The 22,853-nt window shown below is 36.3% G+C and overlaps 1 protein-coding gene across 9 annotated transcripts in view; it reads left to right on the top strand.

Moving 5' to 3' along the window:
* The window catches only part of KCNIP4 (potassium voltage-gated channel interacting protein 4), a 375,533-nt gene that overhangs the window by 117,786 nt on the left and 234,894 nt on the right, over window positions 1–22,853 (top strand). Inside the window, exon 1 of one of the 9 annotated variants that reach the window (XM_072334039.1) lies at window positions 21,184–21,255. The exons of 7 other annotated variants lie outside the window; for them this stretch is intronic. The gene's annotated coding sequence lies outside the window, so the exon portion shown is untranslated. Of the gene's footprint in view, window positions 1–21,183; window positions 21,256–22,853 lie in introns of those variants that run through there. One more of the 9 variants, XM_072334040.1, reaches the window with a different exon arrangement.

Genomic DNA, 22,853 nt, shown 5'->3' with positions numbered 1-22,853 from the left:
ACTGATGGGTTACCTCAAGTCTGGGATTTTTAAAAATTATTTTATCAATTTCTCACAGTCTTTATGAAGGTTGTATTCCTATATATGTTGGATTACCTTGTCTAGTGCTGATTTGAGTCAGTAGGGAAAAAAATTAGATACAAACTCTTAAGATTTCCCTCCTCCCACGTTCAAAGCAGATTCCAAAGATTTTATCTGGATAAGGCTCTTTGGATATATTTGTTTTCTGAGATTCTTAATAAATATCTCAAATAAAAATATGTGCTTTGTTTCTAAAGCCTTGTGCAGTCTCATCTGTAGCCTCAAAAGCTTCTTTCTTTAACCTGTACTTCCAGCCCATGCTTATTAATCAGTTAAGCAAAAGAACTGAAGAAACAAACAAAAAATCTTAAAAGAGGCTTCTGAATATGTCCAAAGTACTTGTTTTCATAATGGTCTTGAAGAACTGAGGTATTGAGTATAGTAGAAAGATACAGATTTTCTTTTACCTTCCAAATATTCAGACATTTTGTATAGATACAATTCATTTTCCACCTAGTTTCTTTGCGTGTCTTTTGAGGTTGAAATAGAAATGAGGAATTTAGTCCTTGACTCTTCTACCCTGTGCTCCTGGGTGATTTAGCTTCAGCAGCTGTCTGCCATATTCATTTGAGAGCAATCTGTTACCTGAAATGCTCTTCATATTTCTTACCTTTGTGGTCCCTTTTCCCTACACGGTGCAAACATTTCCTTGATAAAATAAAAGGTTTTCCTTGCTTTTTAGGAGAGTAATGGCTCTTCTGTATATGTATCCTTTCCAGTTTATTGTCATATCCAGTTTATAAATCATAGCTTAAGTTCACCTTCTCTTTAGTTAGGCCCTGAAAATCATGAGTTTCATCTGGCTCTATAGTGATTTTAACTTTCTTTGTGCATCTATGGGCTGGTAGAACTCCGGCCGTTTCAGGTAACTCTTTGCTTTCAGGTTGATGGCCTAAGCAGCATTGATGATAATCATGCAGAGACCTTGTTATCATCTCGCAAAATTACCATCCTCAGCTAAGGAAGCAGTGTGGACATTACAGGGATGAAAAGTAGATACAAAATGCAGTATGAAGCATTCCCTATGTCAAAGTATGTGCAGTATCATTCTGGTGTTTATTGTAGAGAGGGTCCCTAAAATTGCCAATTTTAAAACCTTTTTTTCTGTTATTGAGATTTGTTCTACAGGCTTTCAGAACCTGTTTTCTGCATTTTCACTCTGACATCTTAACCTTAAACAAAGGCATTCTTTTTCCTTGATGAAAATTTATTAAGAGCATTCCACTGGCCTTTGTTTTGTTTTAACTCCCAGTATGATCTGTCATGTAGAATTTAACTCTTCAGATATGTGAAATTAAATGTGTTCTTAAAATAGGCATGTTAGTTATGTTCTTTAGTCCTTCCACCTACAAATCCTTTCCTTAATAAAATCTTAGTAGTCATCTTGTGCTGGGCTAACTTAAAACTGTCAGAGAAAACTATAGGAGCTGTCTAGTTTTGGGGTCCAGGTATTTTCATTATGTGCCTTTGTTCCCACCTTACATTTCTAGGAAAAAGTTTTTGATCACTTTACAGCCTCCATTCACCATCTCTACAGAAACTGCACATTTATTTATGAGAAGTTTTTTTTGTTTTCTTCATAAGCTTAATTCTTGATACTAAATGCTATGTGGAAATTTCTCATAGCCAAGCAGTTTAACAACAGCCTTCTCTACGCTGTCTTTAGGGTGGTCAAGTACTTGCTAATTGGAAACTCTCTAGAAAATGTTTCCACCTGGTTGTATCAGCTTGTCCTGCTTTTTCCTGTCCCTTAATTTACAGACCATCCTCATTACCTTTCTCAAAAACCTGATGTAAACAACTGGTCTTTCTGCGAGTGCTTTGAAAGTCAAGGGGTTTGGGCTTTGTGCCAGTTTTAATTGAGGCCAATTACTCCTCTGAGTTTTGGGTGAAGGAACTTGTTTTGTTCTTGATAAAAAACAAGATAGGATGTATTAGTGCTTCTAGCAGCTTTCAAAGCAGAAAGGTCGATAAAAGTGCTTTGGCAGTGGCTCTCCTGTCACACAAAGTGTGGATGGATATCTACATGAAAAGTGTGAAAGCAGAAAAGAATAAAGTATATTGGATGGGAAACAGCTTTGAAGAGCTTAAGTACTCAGAAAGTCAAATAAGTCTCATTCCTACTGCCACCTGAAACAGGAGTTTCTTTTAGCATTGTATTTCTGCTTGTTTGAAACTTTCATAGAATAAATGCCATTGACCCTTTGTTCTAGGAAAGAAGCACACCTCTGGCTACATGCACTGGATGTTTCTAAAGACCTGTGGGAATAAAGAACTCCTTCTGAATATAACAACATCTCAAGGAAGATGTCAGATTGTCTTTTGAATGTGATAAAATATAAGAGATTTATGCCTGCCTGTGTCAAGAGGTTGCTGTGTGTACCTCAGCTCAGCAACAAGAAAATTCTGCTGTCTCAAGGACTGTTGGTGTCCTTGTCACTGTGAGATCCCAGTTTAAGTAAGACTACAGGGGGAAAACTAAAGTATTTCCAAGTTATTTTCCATAATAAGGCAGAGTAACGCATCACCACATGTATGTTTCTGCAACCTGCTTATTGTTATTGCTGTCTAATGATGTTTCTATGTAATTGTTATAGGATTTAACTCTTGAATTCCTCAGTGTACTTTAACTGCTCCAAAATCTGAATGAAAGAACAATTAAAATGAGAAGTCTGCTTTAAGTCATATAATTGTTATTTACTGTTTAAATGGAGTTTCCTGGGTGAGGGAAAGTCCAGGGAAGCTTCAGAGTAGTTCTCAAAGTATTTTGCAGTGTATGCTTTAATGTTTCACAGTTTCTGCTGAATTCAGAGTTTAAATGGCTGTAATGATGCTGCTTTGACACCAATTCACACTATTTAAAGAAAACAGATGCCTTAATTTTTCAAGCTGTCTTCTGTTTTACATGATGTCCACATAGAATATTATGGTTAATAAGGGCACCATTTGAGGCATTCAATTACTTGAGTAGATGCTGTGGTCATTTTTCAGTGATGAACTCTATAGCTGTTACCAAAATGCTATCAGTCCATCATTATAAGAATAACCCAATAAGTGTCTACTTCCACTTTGAGATTACTGTTGATTTCTGTGTATTATATCTTTGACAGTCATTCTTCCTAAGTGCTCAGGCATACTAAAGTCCTAGGTAAGGGATAACATTGTGGTGTCTTTAAGAAGAAGCTCAAATAATTACCATTATTTTTGACAGTAAATTACCTATCTGCTTCTGCAGCTCTCTATTCCCACAAGATCCTTCCACTGATACTACTTCATTTTTCACTTGGCTTCTAGAGAAAGGGAGAGTAAGGGTTGCAAAAATTGTCTGGAATCCTTTAGTTGCTAGTTAAAAATATAACAAATTGTATTTAAGGAAAAAAAAACTACAAACCGACTTTCTTTAGAAATAGACTTTGAAGTATGCTAAGTAATCATTTTTAGTTTGAGCTTAAGGTACAAAATGCATCACAACTAATACAAGTTATAGTATGTCATAAACTAAAACTTGTAAATCCTGTAAAGCTGATGGCTGTAACCTCACAAAACGTTTGAAAGAAATAAATGAAGTGTGTATGATGTTCAAGATATGTAACTGAATAGTAGTTTTTCTAAGGAGAAAGAATGGGAATCATATGCCAAGGAGAACAGATGGCTCTTCATGTTGTCCTGAAAAATGTCAGGAAACTGGAAGAAGAATCCATGGCTTGTTTTGGAGAGGCTGTAAATGACTACAGATTTTCAGAAGTGTGGGAAACAAGGAGGCTGAAAGGTCTTACAGAAAAAAGCGGAAGGTAGTGGATGGTTAAGTATAGTGTCTAAATGTTGAGGGGCTTGCTGCACTTCTTTTAAACAGCAAGTTAAAAGGTAGCAATTGTTCTAGTTATGAGTGAACAGGTGTCCTATGAATTTTCATTAGATTGCACTGAAGAGACATCCAGGAGATCAAGGACTTAATAAGAGTAAGGAAAACAGACAACTGTGCACCTGTCCTGAAGTTACATGAACAGCTTTTATCTGAAGAGAAGTGCCATTTGGGAATGAAGTCAGAATGGGAAAGCTTGATGGGCTGAATGGGGAAACAAGAACTAAATGCTAGCACATTTGTGAAACAATAAACCCAAGATTGATGGGTTATTTTGCAGGTGAGAGCAAGTAAGAAGAGCTTTGGACTGAAGGATTTTCAAACCTAAGCATTGCAATTCAAAATATACATGTATATATTTTAAATTGTGTTGGTCAGCCACAGCTGATGATTTTTAGTGATCACTTTGTGAGCCAGTCCTTGGGAATTTAAGTAAAGAATAGTAATAGATTGTTGTGCATGTTGCTGTGTTATTGCTCTTTTCACTTTTGTGTTTTCAGATTGTTGTCCTGCCTGGTGGAAGTCACATATGTTATTAATTAACGAGTAAAATAAATTGCCTCCCGAGTTGAAATGTTAACGTGCATTTTCATGAATTTACAAAAGCAAAAATTTTCTTTCCATATTGTTCTTATAGTAAATATTGTGTATTAATGATGGATGCACTTTTCTGATATATGAAGCTTCATAATAGATTCTAGTTGAAGTTAATGCCATGACTATGCAAACAGGAATGCTTTCTTAAATACTAGAGGTAATTACAAGCCATGGTCAGATTTCATTTGGTAGGTTTCAGGCATGTAATGGGTAAGAGATTGTTTTACCGTGTGCTAATTGATGAGTTGTAGAATGAAGTGTGGTTTAAAAGTCAAGAACTGCTGAAAATCTGCTTCTTTTCTAGTATCCATTGTCTTTGGAGGTGCTGGGGAATTCTCAAATGCAGGTGGTTTTTTGTTTTGTTTTGTTTTGTTTTCAACTGAAAGTGTGCAGATGTAAAGGATATGCACTTGCTCAGTATCTTTGAAGATCTTAAGAGGTCTTTGAAGATCTTTTGAGGATCTTAAGGCAAACTGGTGTTGGCTTTGGCTGCTGTCTGGGTGTCTAGGTTTGTTCTCTGGAGGATGAAGGGAAGGGCAGGTTTGGGGAGAGCCAGCCTCTGTGAGGTGCTTACTGCTGGTTGGCAATCCTGAATGCTGAGCCCAGCTGGATGAGAAAAAATCTTCACTGCTTCTCGGGAAAGTGGCCCATAGGAAATGGTTACCTGATTGCAAAATTTTGCTTCCCCTAATTGCTGCCCTTTGCTTCTTTAACATACTGAAGGTGGTTCACTATTTCTAGCTGCAGCTATATAAATAGAGGCTATGATTTTTTTTCCAGCTTCATCCAATTTTCTCTTTTCTTTTAATTAATCTTTTAGTGGTAAATTAAGTTTACTTCTTATGTGCCTATGCTATTCTCTTAGCTGCAGAGCCCTTATTTTAAAATACATGCCATAAAACATGGCAAACACGTGGCTCAGCAATATGGGATAATATTGGTTTTGGTTATTTAAATTTTCTTCTGTAGTCTCTTTTGTACTATGCAAAATGGGGCAGGGGGGCTATATATCATGAAGATAAGCCTGTCAGAGGAACTGGAAGATATTCTTTCAAGAAAAACAACAACAAAAAAGTACTTCTATTAAAGTAATAGGTATGCAAAGCTCTGTAAAGTGGTTTTACAGAAATGTCTGTAGTTTAAGTCAGGCCTGGTTTGTCTGTATTTAGTCTAAGGTTTTTACATAGGCTGTTTTTGTAATGAGGTTTGATTTTAGTTTTTGTTTAATTTTGTTTCTTTTCCATTTAAAAACTCCTGTTTCACTCTTTCTTCTGGTAAAATGGGGTAATGTCAGAAAGTAGCAGCTGAACTTTGCATTTGCTTGGACCTTGTGTCACCCCCTGAAATATGTGACACTGCATATGACACGCTGCCTGTCTTCACAGAATCACAGAGCTGTAGGGGTTAGGAGAGACCTGCATATATTGGCTAGTCTAACCCCTTGCTAAAGCAGCTTCCTTGGAGTATGGAGCTGTCTATGTTCTAGTTTGTGCCCATTGCTCCTTGTTCTCCTGCTGAGCACTACTGAAAAAAGCCTGGCCCAAAGAATTTCAGCAGATTTTTCTTGAGCTGTTTGAGAAGAATTGAAAATATTGCCCTGTGCTTTAGTTGTTTCCATGTTTTCATGATCCAGTTATGGTTTAAATGGCTAAGTATTGTCAGTATAATTTTTTATAAATGTACTCCATTGAGGTTGGAGGTAGAGTTCTAAAAGAGCACACTTGACAAAACCAAAAGTAATTTTCATCAGCAGAAGAAATATCTGGGCAGACTTATGTTTGTTTTTCAAACCTTGCAGACTTTGTCCTTTCTAGACTTTTCCCAAGAAAACATGAGATGCTACCTTTCCCCTCCAGGACTTTTAGTTTAATAGGTTGGGAAAAAATAATCTGAGGATCATCCAAGGCAATGTTTTGGCCTTTCTGTTGCTTTGTTGCTTAGCAGACAAGACCTACAGAACTCCTCTCTTCCTTGGACTTTTTGAGGAAACATTACTGTGTTCTTTAGAGCAGAAATTCACACCTACTCAAAATTCTATGAAGCGAGAGTGGTTTTAATATCAGTGACTTTTAACATGACTTAACACGAATCCTGTTCTGGCAGCTGCTTTGTCCATGGTAAATCCATGGTCTATTACAGCTATTACTCAGCAGTTAGTTTTCTAATAGCACATTATTCTTGTATGTATCCTTTAGAACTATAATTTCTAAATTTCAGTCATGCTGCACTAAGTGTGTATGTGTATCTATGTGTACAAGTCTGTGGCTGTACAGATATTCAAACCATACCTTGAACGTTTTGTAACAGTTGCTGGTAAGACAATCAAGCACAGATGCTATAATAGAAAATACTCTGTGAAATGACTTCTTGAATTCTTTTTTCACATTTAACAGCTGGTTTGGCAGCAATGCCAGGTTTCTCCTTGGTACAACTCCCAGAAAAATCTGTTAAGAGACACAGAAACAGTGTGGAATGCCCAAGTTAGGAATTAAAATGACAGCATATGCTACATGAATGCTCACAAAAGAAGAAAAATGCGGAGCCCCCTTGAGCCATGTTTGACTGGGAAATGTAGATTTGCTTTGCATGAATGGACTTATTTTTCAAACTAGAAGGGTGTTTTTTGTTTAGGGAAGTTGCTGAGTGTCACAGAGGATTATCCAAGTCTAGCAAGACTAAGATAATAACATCAATAATTACATTTTTAAATTCTCTGAGAATGTCAGTCACTTCTTAGAACAACTAGCATTTCTTAGACCTTGCAGTGCATGCTTATAAGTACTATTGAAGGCTGTACCTACAAGAAGGTTGGAGCTGCACTGTTTACACTGTGATCACATTTTTACCTATGATGAAAGAGCTGATTTCCAGATATAGGTCCTGCAGCATGTTTCTTCTTTATAGACAAAGGATTTCTGTCAAGATTTCAGAACTGTGTCATGTTGAAATCACTGCATTGATCTCATAAGGCCTTACACAGAAAGAAAAAATTGTGCATACTATCAAAGAGGCTGAAGATATTTAAAAATTGTTATGATATGTGCATATGCCCTGTTTACACTTGAAAATATTTGGCAAAAAAAGGCTCCTTTGTTGCTTTAGACAATTTCATTCTAAGTATTAAAATAGGTTTTCTTTACACTGAGAATTTGATGCTGTCTCAGATACAGACTAGTACTTGAGACTTAGAGAACCAGAAGAATTCAGACTTCTGAGAAGGGAATGAACATTCTTTTTGCAGTCTCCATGCCTTTCCACAACGGGAAGGATCTGATAATTTCCCTCAGCCTCTGCGGGGTAGAGAATATGCTATTCCTGCCCTGTCCTGGGCTTAAATCATGGTAGATTCTCTCCCCTTTGCTGTCCACTACTCCGAATTTGCTTGTAGTTTTCCTTTTTTTCTTTACTTACCTGAAACAACAGATGTTTACTGCCTTAATTTGAAGATGTTTTACTTCCTTGTCTGTCTCATGATTAACATGATCTAAAATGACATTTTTTCTTTTTCTGCAGTTAGTAACTTCAGCATGTCGTTTATCACATTTGCTATGCCTTATCAAGATCTGGTGGGATTTAGGATAACCTCTTGGGAATAGCTAGAAAGAGACTCAAGTACTCCTGATTCCTTCTGTTGTTGTAATTTTGAAGGTTCTTTAGCATCCCATTTTCATATATAAATAGTCCATACAAATTTCCCAGTGTGAGAATTGTATGTTATAGGTCATAAAACTGAGCTGATTTTCTGGCTGTGGAAGAAAAGGTTGAGAGGACTGGAGTAAGAAAAACATGGATGGAGAACCTTCAAATAGCAAGGAAACTAGAGGTGGTAAAAAAGACAAAAAGACAGCAAGCAACAACAGCAAGAGAAAACAGCAGTGAATATTGAAGCTAGTAATGACAGAATTATGCAAAAAAAAAAAAAAAAAAAAAATCTAGAAAGAAAAGCAGATAAAGCAAACACTGTAGGAAAAGGGATCCTGTGTCACTTTTCAACTGTTTAATAACTCTAAAATAAATTCACAGTTTTAAAAATAGATTTGGCCTTTCATATTGAAGAATGCCCTTCTGTATTTTAACTGAAGTGTCTGTAAGTGTGGTTGGATGGTTTATTTGTCATTTGATCATTCACTGGGTCTCATGAGTTGGAATTTTCAGCTCTCTTTCTCATTTATGTAAGGGCTTATCATAGCAGAAGTTCCTAGATGGATGTGGCAGCAGTGGTTGGTTTCCTCTATCTGGTGCTACAGGATGTGCTTTCTGCACTCTCACTAATAACTTACTGCACATGCTGGAGTTAAGGCTCAAAAGAATATTTGAAGTAAAAAGCAATGCTAAAATCAGTAAAACTAGGAGCAACTTTTATCTTCAAACCCCTTTTGCAGTATGGCACTTAACTTTAAGGAGGATTATATTATGTCTCCTTGGATTTTCAAGCCAGTCATAAGACTAGTGTGTATTATATAAGCTGTCTTGAGAGACCTAATAATCCATGGGAGAGAACTGCCTATTGAGACTAATGTATTTTTTTTTTTCTAGCATAAAAATATGTCTCTTTTTCTTTTTAGCCTTAGATATAGATATCTATCTTATATAGAACACATTGTAACAGCTCTTGCATTTTTTACTCCTGCAAAGGGAAAATACATTTGCCATTATGGTAATGTGCTCTATATGGGTGTTGGGTGTTCTTTCTTTTTATTTTTTTAAGAGCTGAAAAACTAGATTGCGTATAATGATTTTATACCTGCTTGATTAGAGATAAAAATAATTTCTCCTTCTGAGAAACTGTTTCATCACACAACAGCATCTGCTAGCACACATTTGCAAGGTATTATAAATTCAGAAATCTCTGAAGATCACATTTCCTTCCTGAAATGTAGCTGGTGAATTTTGGTACATAGGAAATAGTGTATTTAGATCAACAGCAAGCAAATACTTCTTGTTCTTTTTTCTCTTCATGAAAAAGTTTTGATCACATTCAGAATTACGCTAGAAAAATCAACTGTGACCATGACTTAGAAACAATTCACAAGACACTAATTTCCTATTACATTTTTGAGTGATTGTTCTAGTCTTTCATGTTGAATGTATTTGACTTACCTCTTTCACTGTGGTAGAACTACCTTTTCCATTAGAAGAGATCTCAGTATCCGTGTTGCCTTACTTTCCAGCAAGTGATGCTTTCTGTCAATAGGAATCATGCAGGAGATGCTGTGTCTCTTAATTGTGGTGGGGAAAAAAATTTCATTGTGAGTGTTTGAGATGCATCTAAGACAGAATAGTGATTACTCTTAAGGGTATGTTCTCAAAATGGTGGTCATAACTGCTTGGAAGTCGATACTTTCAGTGTCTACGGTCCTGTCAGTGCTCCTTGTATCTCCAAAATTGTGAAGGTAATTTTGGTTTAGATGTTAGTAACTTTAATCAGATGACATTTTTCATAAAATGATCAGTTAGATGATGGGTTTTTATTTCCACATCACCAAGTATCTAGATTTAGGATACTTCCCATCTTTGAGAAAAGTAATGGAGATATTACATATTATTGGATGATTTTGATGTATTTTTTTCATTCTGTTGGTATTTGTACTAGTAGAATTACTAGTTTATGTTCAACAGAATTCCTTCTTTGTTGAAACATTGGAATGCTTTTCCTTGTTGAATTTAGCATAATACGATCATAATGTCTTAGTTATGGAGGGAAAAATTAGGCTTTTAGCTGTAACTTTTCAAGTATATTTAAACTTAATGTAGTGCTATACTGTTGCTGCATGTGAGTCCATGTACATGAAAGCCTGTTTTGACTGAATTAGCGATTTCATGGATATGGTTATGGATTTCCTTATCTGCACTTAATCAGACAGCCCTGTTTTATTAAGTTGCTTATCACTGTTTTTCTGATATATGAAATATCTCTCTGAAAGAAAACAGAGCAGCCTAAATCAGCTGTTTTCAGAAACATGAGCCATAACCTCAGTGTGATTCTTAATCCAGAAAATAGTATCAAGGAAATATTAAAATTTATCACCTTAAGATGAGTTTTCAAGGCCTGTGGCACTAAATAGAAACAATGCTATAACCTTGTCTCATTAAGTTGGTTTTAGTGAGGTCTAAATGTGAGTCTTCCACTGTTCTGGAATTAACTCATTGCTGTTCTAACAAGGGAAGTGTGCAGGTTGGCTTAATTTCTTCAAAGAGAAGGCAGGACTGAAAGGAGAGGTTCTAAATAGATTTTTGAGAGAATGGAGTCACAGCTCACACACAGGAGGTGGGGCTCCAGTATTTTGCCACAAAGTAAGGGAAAGTGTTTTAGTTGCTCAGATTTTCCACTCACAGTGTTGCAATCTGTACACTGTCTTCCTTGAGGTGTAAATTTGCTTCTGTCAGAGTGCGCTTCACCAAATTTAGTGTTATTCATAGCAGTGTGGAGAGGGGAGTTTGCAGCCTACTTACTTTGTGGGTGTTGGAAGTGTTGGGTTTTAGCTGCCTCCAAAGTAATTTCATCTTGTTGCTTTTTTTTTTTTTCTCCTTCTTATGCAGACAATCCTTATTCCCTCATTTTTTTGATTTTGAACTCTTTAACTCTTTGGAATGGTCATACAGAGAAAATGGATAGGTCTTAATTTTATTGAAGAGAAAGGAAAAAAGAGTTATGTGTTTTGAAGTTATTCAGCTTCTGCTAACTGTGTTTTGCAGGAAATTACGAATTACACAAATTTGAATTTAATCTTCAAGTCAGACCAGGTTTTGGATTTCTTTTGGAGGTTTTATATGCTCCAGAACACATTTCTGCATGCCACAGCAGCTTTTGTTAACTTTTCCAAGTCAGCTGGCATCGTAATAGCATACCACCCCAAATGCAAATTCCTCCAGGGATGTGCTTGTTCTAAGAAATCTGGCAACAGTAATCCAGAGGGTAATGTCCTTCAGGGACATCAGATGTCTTGCATTCATAGGAGATCAATTCTCTGAAGAGCAAAATCCAGCGTAATGAGCATAATCCTACTTTGTTTGTATTTGCCCCCCAGCCAGTTTCTCAGATTTCAAATATTTCACTTTTTATTACAATTATTTTCCAACATGCTAAATGTTCTGTGATTCAGATTGACATTTCCAACATAAAAAAATATCAATTCATAATAACGCATGCAGCACTTACAGAAAAGGAGGAATGAAATCTAATTAAAGTCTGAAATTTAAATCAATGGTAAAGGCAAGAACCCACCTACAAAACCTGCCATAGGCTAAGTTCTAACCTTGTGTGTACATCAGTACTGTCTGGGGGATGAAAGGAGTGAGCACAGCCCTACTATAAAGGATTTGGTGGTACTGGTGGATAGGAAGCTGGACATGAACCAGCAGTGTGTCCTCGCAGCCCAGAAAGCCAACTGTATCCTGGGCTGCATCAAAAGCAGTGTGGCCAGCAGGGTAAAGGGAGGTGATCCTGCCCATCTGTTCTGTGCTGGTGAGAACTCATCTGGAGTACTGTGCCCAGATGTGGAGTCCTCAGTACAGGAGAGACGTGGAGCTGTTGGAGTGTGTCCAGAGGAAGGCTGCAAAAATGATCCACAGAATAGAACACCTATCCTATGAGGATGGGCTGAGAGAGCTGGGACTGTTCAGCCTGGAGAACAGAAGGCTTTGGGGAGACCTGAGAGTAGCCTTTCTGTATCTGTAGAGGGGCTGCATGAAAGAAGGGGACAGACTCTTGAGCATGGTGCATTCTTATATGACAAGGGGAAATGATTTCCAACTAAGAGAGGTGACATTAAGATTGGCTGTATGGAAGAAGTTTTTTGTAATAAATGTGGTGAGGCACTGGCACAGGTGTTGCTCAGAGGTTCAGCAGGTGGCTGCTCCATCCCTGCGGACACACAAGGTCAGGCTGGATGGGGCTCTGAGCAACCTGATCCAGCTGTAAGTGTCCCTGTTCATTACAAGTGAGTTGAACTAGATTCTAAATCAAATGATTCTATGATTCTTCATTTCTGCAGAGAGAGAAATGCTGTGTGAAAGTTGGTTAGTTTGGGAGGAAAGCAGTAGTTATCAAGACATAGTCCCTATTTTTTTCTTCTTTCCTCTAGGAATTCCACCACTTTTTATGTGTACAGACTGAAAATAATAATATCTCCATGTAATTTGCATTCACCCAGTCTAATGCTTTACATTACACCTCATTCCCTATTTCTTCAGTGTCAGATTTGAAGGACCTTAGTTCTGTGTTTTGTTTTTTTCTTTTCCTTGCAGGTATTTTATATCTGTGTAGCAGTGTGTATAATAACATAACTGGTGTCACACCTCTTGCATCTCCTAGTTAGCAGCTTAGGAAATTCTGCTGTCAAGCTTTGTAACTTCTCAGTTTTCCTTCATAAAATCATTTAAATTCTTAGTCAATCTTTTTCACCTCAGAAAGTGTTTTGGTTTGTTTTGTAAGCAGATTTAATTTCTTGTGTATCCTTCAAAATGTTTTAAAGGAAGCTTGCAAAGAAGCAAAGGAAGATAACCAAATTGAAGCAAATTTATTAAAAACTGTCTGCAACTGGTCTTTCAAAATGTTCTAAGTTCTTTCTGCTTTCTACACATTGCAAAGTACTATGTGACACAATGACCTCCAGCTCATTTTCTTAAGAAGGAAACTAACTGTAGTTTTAAGATAATGCTGTTTTATTTGCACTTTGAAATGTATTAGACCAAAATACATTTGTTGCAAGACAAAGGTTAATGCTGAATCTCACCTGCAGTGCAAAATAAAGAAAAGGAATAATAGCAACTGCAGTATGACCATGTGCTTACACCATTTCTTGACAAGTGATTATTTATAGTCTTAATGTATCCTTGATTTTTGCATGCAAGCTAACATTTTATGCAGGTCTAGTGAATACAGTGAAATTAGGTCAGGTCCTAAAACTCCACATGGAAGTTTAGCAGTTGGGTTGTGCTCAGATGATCCTAGGATGACCAGCATGATGTTGCAGGCTGTAAAAGGGAGTGTGAGAGATGGAATAGGCTCATTTATCTGAATGAAAAAAAAAAATGGTTTAAAAAAAAGGTTAAGAACCTTTTGGTAACACCAAGTCTTCAGAGTTGCTCTTAATTGCACTGGAAGATCTTGTTTAATTGATTTTATTAATTGGTATTGGAGAAGAGTAATAGAAATAATTGAAGTAATTTCATAACTAACATTTACATTTTGAAGTAAAAACATGAAATTCCCTGGGCAAAAAAGTCAATACACACAACTCAGGTACAAATTTACAATCTGCCACAGCTTTGAGGCCATGCATGTGAAAATGAATAATACCAGTAGTTCAGTGTACTAAGAGCCTGGATTTTATCATACCATGTTTCTTTAATTATTATTCTTGGTTGCCTGATGGGCACTGTGCAAAAGAGAGAAGGATGGTGTTGATTTGTTACTAGGAATTGGACTGATGGCACCAGACAAAATTAAGATGATTCATCAGCTATCTAATATAACAATTTTATATTACTATTCAGCTGGTTTTGAGTTAGTAATAGCTAAAGAGAATTGTTTTACTGTGCTCAGTGGATTTATTTATATATAATTAAAGATTTGTTCAAAGAAAACATGAATTTGGTCAGAAGAGTTTGTATCTAAATAAGTTTCTATACTATCTTGAAGGTATCACTGACAGAAGAAAGAAGAGAGGTTCAGTGGATTGAAATTTCTTTGGTTTTCTAAAGACCTTTGAGAAACTTTAACTTTCAGATCAAAAGATAATGAACCTTGGCTATCAAAAATGATGCTGGGAAGAGTGACACCAAAGAAATGTCCTTGTATGCATGTACTGCATAATGTACTGCATAACTTGCCAAGCTGTTGAGTAGGTTTATTAAAAACTGAAAATTGTATGACCTGTTGCTTAATTTAAATTAGTCCTTTTGAAGCTTACATTAGTGGAATGCCAGTAAAAATGCAGTGCTTTCCCTTTTATTGCATCTTTTCCCAGTAAATTGCAGCTGTGTCTGTCCCCCTGGGACTGCTACTTTTAGTAGTAAGATTCTTGAATATATTTGACATAATAAATATCTGTCTTTCACATGTTTCTGTCACATTATTCTAGCTAAAGGATTTTTTCCCTCTCACTATAAATATTAATATACGTGGACATAGAAATGTTACTTATTCCACCATTGCAAAGCCACAAACATTGATGTAAATATAACCTCAGGCACTGTTGCCAGCAACTTTAGCCATTAGTGTCAGTAAACTCTGATATTCCTGTGGCTTTTGTTTTGTTCCAGGGTGGTAATATTTTTATATTTTAAAAGGTTTTCATTGCATCTTTTACACCTTTGTAATGTTGTCACTGGAAGGACTGACAGGCAGCTCTTAGTGCTCAGGGGTTTCTGCTGGGTGAAGGACAGTGAGTCCTAGCGGCTGTGGTTTGGTGCAAGCAGTGTGTGTAGGCAATGTAATGTAATGAAGTAGACAACTTAAAAACAAAAGGCTTCACCTGTATTACTTCCCTGCTGCTATTTTACCATGTTGAACGTTACTCAGGTATGCCCCAGGCACTAGTATCATGGCCCATGGAAATCTTCTGGCATGCACTAACTCCTTGGCTCACCAGCAATTCCTGGACATTTTTCAGGAGATAAACCTTTTCAGAAAGTATTCCCAAAGACAGTTCACATCCAGATGTACCATCTTGGAAGGTAGGAGAACATGGGTCATTTCCCACCTGCAATATCCCACTGAGAGACATTCCCAAGCACAGTAAATTAACAGAAATGTTCTTTTTCTGACACTTATGGTATGGTATGGTAGAATGGGAAAAGAAAATTAATACAGCTCATCAATGAAGTTGTTTCTGTATGTGGTTAAAAATATAGAGTGACCCCACTCTATATTTTGAACTAAGTGATTTAACATCATGTTTTAGTAAACAGAGGGAGTTGTATTGTGCCAGTGTCTGTGCTGTCTGTTATCTGCCTGCTGCTTTTGTGCTGGGTGATGTAACTAAGATTTGTCAACTGTTCTTCCATCCTCTTCCCAGTGAGAGAGGAGAGTGCAGTGAAGTGTAATATACGTGAGTAAAGCTGTTGACGCAAGTCTTGTTTCTCTGAAATTCCTTTACCTGATCTGTAATGGAAGGCAGCCTGGTCTTTCTTAACTGGAAGGCTTTCCCATCCAAAAGAATGCAAAAATCCTATTATTTTCTCTGGGAGCCATATCCTATGCTTCCCTTGCTAGGTTTTGCCTGGAAAATGTGGGTGCCTAAAGTATTATTTCAGAGGTGACCTGAATTAGTTAATGTGGATACTTTCTGCTCTAACCTCTTTCAGCTTTTTAAGCTGAAAGCAACAAATATAGCTTGAGCATGCCTAAGATTTCTTAGATGCAGTATTAATTCAGAGTAAATGCCCAAAGAGCAGAAATAGCTTTCCCTGTTGGTTTGGTCAGTCTAAGAAAAAATTTGGAAAGGGCATGTAAAGGTTTGAGGATTTAGCTATAGAGCTCTGGAGACCAGCTAAGGACAAGAGAAAATGAGTGCTCCATTAAGGTACTCCATGGATACTTCATTAGGTGTGTCATACCTATACTTCTGTATCACAGTTTCCCATAGGATAGCTACTGGGATTTTTCTACCCAAGCCTGGCATTGGAAGTTCTGAGTACTTTTGGGCCTCAAGGCACCAGACTGTTGTGCAAACGGCTCCATAGGAAGGAATTACATGCTGAAGTCAGATAGCTGCAATTTTTATTTTTATTTTATTTTTTTATTTTTTTAAAATCATTCTGACATTTATTTACCTTTACTTTAGAGTGTTCTTTACTAGTTACTGGGTTGGCTGAGGAAAATAAATAGTAGGAAGGTCATAGAATCTTTTGAGTGGGAAGGGACCTTTTAAAATCATCTGGTCCAGCTCCCCTGCAATAAACAGGGACACCTACAGCTGGATGAGGTTGCTCAGAGCCCTGTTTCTAGAGGTGGAGCAAGCCCTGTTTCTAGAGATGGAGCAGCCACCACCTCTCTGGGGAACCTGTGCTAGTGCCTCACCAGTCTTATTGTAAATAAATAAATAAATAATATATATATATATATATATATTATATCCAGTCTAAATCTCCCCTCTGTTAGTTTGAAACTATTTCCCCTTTTCCTCTTGTGACAGACTCTGCTCAAGAATAGATGCAGAAGATTAGTGATAAAGATTCTGTAGATACAAAATGGCTGCTTTCAGGTATCTCTGGAGCCTTCCCTTCTCCATGCTGAACAGCTCCAGCTCTCTCATCCTGTCATTGTTGGGGGATGTTCCATCCCTTGGAGCCCTCCTATGGGATGGTATTTATCAGTTCTTACATTCAGCCACAATGACGGCAGAACAACATCTGTAGTTGTGTTCATCTCTTGTCAGTCTTGAGAGACAAAGTCTGACAGGGCATCACAGCAAAGAAATACCCTGAGAATGAGTGTAGTCATATAGTCTGAAAATTCTACATTGGTCTAGGAAACAGATTCAGATGTGTAGCTTCTGCAAAAATAAATGTTTCCACTTTGTTTAAAGGCTTCATTCTCCATCTTGGCTTGGAAAAATATAAGCTTTGATTCACTCCATAGGTTTGTATTATATGCCTGCAAGTATAGTGACAGAGTATAATGCATTAGATAAAAAGTAAATTGAAAATGTATTGTAGGAATACTACATAAATTCAACTTGAGCAAATGTTAGCTTTAGCTGTTAAACTAATAACCTTGTTCAGTGGATTGAGTCATTCTCTAGGATGACTGGCACTTTCTTAAAAGCTAGTTCATCAGTTTCAGTTTTCGTAAAATAAGAAAATTGAGACACTGCTCTGTTGCAGTTCACTTTTCTGTTCATTCTGTGCTGATGTACTCAACAGCAAAACAGGATGAGTCTAACTCAGAATGAATAAGTGACTATCAGTGAAGCCTTTGGATGGGAATCACGAGATTCTGCTGCTGATGTATTCAAGGACTGCCTAAGAATTGAATGGTGCAAGTGCCCCAGATATGGAGCTGCCTTGACCTTAGAGTGTAAGGCTGACTGCGTTCCTTTTCCTCTTCCTGTAAATCAAGTCGTAGTCCTTTAAATACTGAGAGAAATCAAAAGATCTTCTTTCAGAAGTGCTGTTTCATCTTAAGTATCTAAATTGCTGAACTGCAGACATAAGATGGGGTTCAAGAGAGTTCGGGAAACTTAACTAACTCAAGAAAAAGAATCTGAGATATCAAGAAACACTAAGGAGCCAACAATCTGTTGGGAGTAAATGCACTCAAAGATGTTTGTGTTGAAGGAACTAGGCTCTTGCTGCAGCTTCAGTTAAGCCTGACACACTAACAGTGCTCTCATGCGTACAGCTTCTTTTGTCGTCTAACAACTAAAGCCATTTTATTTCTTGTGGGGTAACAGTGCTTGTAGCCAAAGAAGACCAGATTTTCTCTTCAGCCAGTTTCTCACATGTCATTAGCTAAACAAATCTGGAGATTTACACAGTGAAACCTGGGCTGCTAGAATAAAAGTGATTTTGATAACGGATTTTGAAGTCTCTGCTGCAGTTGTTGTTAGAGGATTATTTTGGGACTTCACTCCCTGAGTTATTTTCATTATGAAAAAGAATTCAGACTGAAAAAGGACTAACTTTCTCACTGCTTATTTTCTGACTGAACAAGTGATTTTGGAAATTTCATCTGAATACATGGATATTCTTGCAGTTTTCTCATAGTACAGGAACTTAGCAGCTCAGAATCAAAATAGATGTTTAAACCCTAAAATAAATTGTAATTTCTCAGCATCTTGTGACATAGCTCTTGGATACTTTTATCGTTAGCCTTCATGATAGAAACGTTTTCAAAGAGCAATACAAAAGAGGGCAATAAGGTTGTGCTTCAGAAAGTCAAGTAGTCTGTATTCATCAGTTGCTTGTTCTAAATTGCTTCTACTTGTGTTCAAATAATCTCTTTAATTATTACTTCTATGTCTTTCAAAGATTACTTTTCATTATCCACTTTGCTTTTCTAATATACATGTGTATCTTTTATTCTTAGAGGGTGTAATGAACTGCATTTGCACATAAAAAAAATCTGCCTATTATTTAACATTGTTTTATGTGGATTTTTGATTGTCTCTCTGACTTGTTTTCATTACTTCTGATAAAATGTTCTTTTTTTCCCCCACTAAATTCTACTATTTTAAGGAGCTGTCTGTTTAATCGAGAAATTTGAAAATAACTTTTCTAGTTCAGATTCTTTTACTGCCTTCTAAAAAGTTTATCTAGAAAGTCATAAATATGTTAATTTATCTTTCTGAGACTCTTTAATGCTATTTTTGTTCCACAACAGTTAGATGTACTTCTTAGTACAAATAGTGTTAATAGAGAATGGAGAAATGGCTTTATTGTAAAGTGAAAATCATTAAATGATAGTAATACAATAATTATATTTCTAAAGTTTGCAGTGTTAATCCAAACATATCATTGTTGTGTGAAATGGTGCTTCTAATGGAACTTTCTAATGGAAGATAGCTGTCACTTAAATCATTGATTTTCAAGCAAAGATGAAGTTGTCAGAGAAAAGTGTTAAGCAGAAAAGGAGGACTTGCAGTGAGTGGGGTGAAGGTCAGAACGGGGTTTCAGGCAAACTGGTTTGTACTCACACATTTTTTACAGGTTTTTGCTTCAGTGAAAATCTGTTCAGCCAAGAAGTAAATATATTAACAGCAGACAAACTTAGAAAATAAATATAATTATGTGACAATGAAGATGATATAAAAATTAATAAAAATTGAAATGGTGATAAAGTGATGAAATGAGAACGTAGCAACAGTGGTGATGTGTCAGACGTGGTGTTCATGCAAATTCATGCCTTTCACCAACCATAGAAATTTTAGGAGAAATTGAGTATGGATTTAACTTGATACTTTGATATGGCTTTGTATGTTCTAGAGAAATGGTTGTTGCACAGAAACTATTCTGTTCCTCTTACCATTCTCACTGTCCTTTTCCTCTGTAATGTTGTCTTTGTTTTCTTCTATTTCTCTAGCAATTCCTAATGCTATACTTACTTTTTATGACTGTCAATCATTGTGATACTATTGTATTGACCCCTTAATTTCCCTGAATCTCTTCTGAATGTGAGTAAACAAAAGGGAATAAAAGGGAATGACCATCTTTTGTTGTTGTTGTTGTTGTTGTTGTGTTGGATTTAAATTTTATTATTATGGATTTCTGGACTAAGAACAGCTAAGCTGTAGTTGCAGGATTTATTGCCTCAAATTCTGATAGTCTGATTTCTCCAACATTCTTTTGCAATGTTATTTTATCATTTTGTTATTCAGACTCTTATTTGTGCAAATGTCGTGGTGGTGGTAATTCTTCATACCTCTCAGTAGATTTATGAGTAACAAGAAGGTACTCACAGTGGCTGGAAGGGACCTTAGGAGACTGAGTCCAGACCCTGCTAAAAACAGGTCACACAGATAGGCATCCAGATGAGACTTGAATATTTCCATAGAAGAAGACTGCACATCCTCATTGGACAACCTATTCCAGTGCTCCATCACCTTTACCATAAAGAAGTTCTTCTGCATCTTATTTTGCAACTTTCTGTGTTCGAGTTTTAGGCTGTTACTCTTTGACCTTTCGCTACAGACCACTAAGAAGAGCCTGGCCTCATCCATTTGTCTCCCACCTCCCTTTAGGTATTTGTAAACATTAATCAGGTCCCATCTCAGTCTTCTTTTCCAAAGGTAAACCAAACCCAGGTTTCTCAGCCTTTCCTCATCCTTTATTATCTTTATGGCCCTCCACTGGATTCCTTCTCAGTAATCCCTGTTTTTTTTGAACTGAGGAGCCCAGAAAGGTGGTATATTTTTTTTGATGAAAACTAACAAAAGGCTTGGTCTGCTTCTCACCAAGGAGGGAAACTTTCACAACAAATCATTTAAGGATTCAACTATGACTAGGCAGAGCATGCATATAGTAAGTACAGGTGACAGCTTAAAAACAAGAAGTGTTAGCTTACAGTACACACATCTTGGACTTTGGAAAAGATTAAATGATGATTAATATCATAATGGAATTAATTGATTTTATTTTATTTTTTTTTTCCATTGGCATTTTGTAAGCAATGTGCAGTGACAAAATTGGGTGATTTTAGTGGTGATTGTTCTTCTTTGTTTTGTGATCTTGTATCACATCCAGCAAACACTGGGAAATGCATTTTTTGAGAATAAGCCTTCTGAACAATGAAAAAAGGAAAACTACCTCTTGCTATGTTGGCACAGTCTGGTGGCATCATGAATTCAGAAGTTTTAGACAAAGGCATTCTTTACTAGCAGTAAAGAAATAAGGTTGATAAACACACTATTGTTCAGTACTGCATAATGCACAAACTATTTTTATAAGCAAGAGCAATATAAAAGATATTTTCAATATCTAATGAAAATAGATTGTTTTCCAAAGTCTTTCTGCCTCTTATCTTACTGCAAGATCGCAAGAGTTTTTATTTATAGCTTAGGTGTTTTATTCTTTTTGTTTACGTCTTTTCCTTGAAAAGGAGGTGACCTAGTTCTCTGGTAGGCTGTGCTAAATTTATTTACTTGTTGGGCTTCACAGCCTACACTGTGACTTACTAGTCAAACATTTTATTTCAGCAGCTCTGAGAAGGTGAGAGGATTCTTTATTTCTCCTGTCTGCTTGGTCGCTGATAGAAAATGCCTCCAGTCATAGTAAGGCCCTCTCCCCATTTCTTTTTGATTTCATGCCAACATCATGTGAAATTAGCAGAAATATCAGTAACTTTGTGATCTATTTGTATTGCATAATACATCATATAGATAGTTATTTTAAGTTGTAGCATACATCTGTTTACAGTTTTGCATGATATTGACATAATGTAAATAATAACACGATCAATATGTGTATCATCACTCTGAAATAAGTTGTAGTTAGTCCCCACATTTTCCTGTCAAGTGTTACTTTATGAAGCTGTTTTATCTGCAGTGAGAATTATTATACTCTTTTTGAAGAGGTCATGAGGGCCTATAGGCATATAAGTGAAGTTCCAATTTGATATATAAATGACAATAGAGAAAATAAAAATCTCTTGTAGGTCAGACTGAAATCCATTAGCTCTATATCTGAGCTCAGTCAATATATTTAGAGAACGTAAAAAATAAAAGAAGCATATTTTGAGATACCCTGGGAATGCTCTCTGATTCCCAGGAATTTACAGTTCAAGGACTTCCCAGACAGATTATGTTCTTGATATAATTCACTCATAAATTTAATTTTTTTAATTATTATTATTTCTTTTTCTTTTAAATGTATCTCTTTACTTAAGATCTGCAGCACTGCAGCATTCTCTGAGAAAGGACTTTGCGTCTTAACTGTGCAGTGTGTGAAGATGCTTCTTTGTTCATCTGCTCATTTCATTGGATATTCACTGGTTTTTTCAGCTGTAACAGATACTAAGCAACTGTTCTTTCTCACTTCTCAAGCAAAAGTCAGTTCCTTTTTTTGTTATTCTTCATTTCAAAATTATTTTCCATTTAAGATAACTTCTGAGAATGTGTGTATCTGCTTTTGCACTTCTCCAACTCTTTTCCCTTTTGAAAAGAGCAATCATTGTTTAAATTTTGAAACTATCAGTCCGTATTTGTAAAATAAATATTCTCATTTTTGCATGTAAAACAAATATCTTTTGCAAGAAGAATTTGAGCTGAAAAGCAGATATATTCAGATAGATTTTCCTCTTTGTTCAGTCATTTTTAATAGTAAAGTATAAATCTAGCTTGTAGCTTGATCTGTTTTACAGTGAATAGTTGACTCTTCAATATGTTCTTGAATGCTTTATCCTTTGAGAGCATTTAAACCCTGTGATTTATTTATTCATTTTGAATGCTTAGGCTATTTCAACTTTTATGTCCACAGACTGAAACTAGGAGATGGCACAGATATATACATTTGAGTTACATTTGTGAGTTCTCTGACACAAACAAATTGAGATTTATTATCCTTTGTGGGCTACACTCTAATGTTTTATTCAGCTTTTGTATGCAATAGAGATTATTTACATTTTTTTCCAGAGGATATGGCTATAGATACAACATGAGAATCTTTCAGATATATGATAACCAAATATTTCTTATACTGAGATGATATTTGTTGATTTTTACCTTCTTCATTCCTGTGCTTATCTAAAATCTTACAGCTTCTGAGTTAAAATTAGGAATTATTGTTTAATGTGATGTAGAATAAGAAAATGGGATTAGGGAGGCAGAAAATCAGGTCTGGTCATCCTTGGAAGGAGCCCAATGAGGAGAAA

This window comes from Excalfactoria chinensis, chromosome 4, assembly GCF_039878825.1.
Source record: "Excalfactoria chinensis isolate bCotChi1 chromosome 4, bCotChi1.hap2, whole genome shotgun sequence".
Lineage (NCBI taxonomy): Eukaryota > Metazoa > Chordata > Aves > Galliformes > Phasianidae > Excalfactoria > Excalfactoria chinensis.
This window is presented reverse-complemented; position numbering and strand designations above follow the sequence as displayed.